Genomic DNA, 2,186 nt, shown 5'->3' on the forward strand with positions numbered 1-2,186 from the left:
TCCGACATGTGTGGGATGAAAGAACTCATGTATTGGACCAAGCCGAGGTAACTCCTCAGCTCTTTCTTGTCTTTGGGTGGTTTCATTTCAGCAATCGCCGCAATCTTCTCTGGACTTGGCTTGACTCCCTCTGGTGTATAAATCATACCGAAGAATTGGCATTCCTTGACTTTAACTATGCACTTATCTGCGTTTAACTTGATGCCAGCCTTCCTGGTACGCTCCATGGCCTCATGTAGGTGCATGCTCCATAGATCTGAATATCATCAGCTATTCCTATAGCTCCTTCACAGCCTCTGTATGTCTCGTCTACTTTCTGTTGAAAGATATCTTGACTGACCTTTAACCCGAATGGTAGCCTCAGGAATTTGTAATGCCCAAATGGTGTGTTGAATGTTGTCAGTGTTGTTGATTCCTCATCCAACTTCACGTTCCAATATCCATTTCTGGCATCTAGTTTTGAGAAAACTTTGGCTCCTGCCAGTGATGGCGTAATCTCCTCTAGCATTGGGGTGGGATAGTGGTCCCTCTTTATCGCCTGGTTTAGATCTTTGGGTCCAAACATATTCTGAGACGCCCGTTTGGCTTTTCTCGTACCACAATTGAGTTTACCCAGTCTGTGGGTTCGCTGACCTTTACGATCACTCCCTTTTCTTCCATTTCCTTTAGCTCTCTTTCAAGCTTTGTCTTCAGCTCGATGGGTACTTTTCGTGGAGCATGGATAACGGGCTTTACCTCTGGATCGATGGTGATGTGGTATTGGAAATCTCCGAAACATCCCACTGTATCATCGAAGCATTCCGGGTACATGTCTGTCAAGTCTTTTTTACTCTTGATTTGTGGGCAGTTCTCCAGTGGGGTGTTGCTGTCTATCTTCAGTGATGTTTCCGTCAGCTCGTGATGCACTGAGATCAATCTCAACTTTGTTTAGGAGGCCACCGAGCCGGGGCTGAGAGTGAGGAGGAGGAGGCAGCTGGGGCTGCCTCTGCCCGATCGCTTCCACCATGCTCGGTCAGTCCCTCAAGGTGTCGAGCAACGTGGAGGATTATTTGGAAAGCGTGGAGACACTGCTCCTCGAGCTGCAGCGCAGCGTATCCCTGCTGAGGGAGATCGACACCCGCTACCGAGAAGATTTAAAGGAACTCGATGCTTACAAAAAGTATGAGCAGGAAATGGACAGCACTCAAAGGAAATGGACGCTGCATCATCTTCAGCGAGCATTAATTAACAGCCAAGAGCTGGGAGATGAGAAAATTCAGATCGTCACGCAAATGAGTGAGCAGGTGGAGAATTGTGCGAGGCAGATGGATAGTCACTCGGAATGTTTTGAGGGCCCAACTGAACATGAGAAGTCTATAGAGAAGGTCAAAATGGAGGTGGCTCAATCGGAAAGGCCTTCCAGAAGGCCGCGCAGACAGAAAAATGGTGAAAACCGTGAATTGTGCCATATTGGCAATGAAACTGAAGAGGGCGAGGAGCAGCCTAAAGAGAAGAAATCAAAAATCTGCAAAAAAAGAAGCGCTCTAAAGCTAGACCAGAAAGGGAAGTCTCCCCTATTGACTTTCCAATCGATCCCAATGAGCCCTCTTACTGCCTCTGCAACCAGGTGTCTTACGGTGAAATGATCGGATGTGATAATGAAGAATGTCCAATTGAGTGGTTTCATTTTTCTTGTGTCAGATTAACGTACAAGCCGAAAGGTAAATGGTACTGTCCACAATGCAGAGGTGCTACTGAAAAGACCATGGACAAATGCTTAGAAAAATCAAAAAAAGATAGGAGGTCAAGGTAGTGACTGCCACACATTTTAAAAGCTTTTCATATCTTCTGTCATCATGTATAAGAATATTAGCTTAAACGATGTGATACTATAACAATGTAACAGAGAGGATTCAGGGAAGAGCAATAAGGATGCTAAAACATCCTTGAACTGGAACTTAAGGCTCTTTAAGTTATAAGATAAAACATTCAGATATGAACTTGTTTACAATGTAAAATAGAAAATGGTGAGGGGACATAATCCAAGCCTTTAACTGCTGAGCTACTGCAGGTATAAGCAGACTGTTAAATCCGTGAATCTTGATGTATGGTGTCCTTCAATAAATAGACAGAGACTGCAGAGGAACAATCAACAGGTGTTTACTGGATGAGGGTTACTCTAAAACTAACAGTACAGATCCCTACTC

The 2,186-nt window shown here is 44.7% G+C and overlaps 1 pseudogene; it reads left to right on the top strand.

Moving 5' to 3' along the window:
• Nucleotides 1-1,004: 1,004 nt before the first annotated feature.
• Nucleotides 1,005-1,792, top strand: LOC147117284 (inhibitor of growth protein 2 pseudogene; annotated as a pseudogene).
• Nucleotides 1,793-2,186: the final 394 nt, after the last annotated feature.

The sequence above is a fragment of the Somniosus microcephalus genome, chromosome 5 (assembly GCF_052327205.1).
Source record: "Somniosus microcephalus isolate GS21.2 chromosome 5, FLI_Smic_1.0, whole genome shotgun sequence".
Classification (NCBI taxonomy): Eukaryota; Metazoa; Chordata; class Chondrichthyes; order Squaliformes; family Somniosidae; genus Somniosus; species Somniosus microcephalus.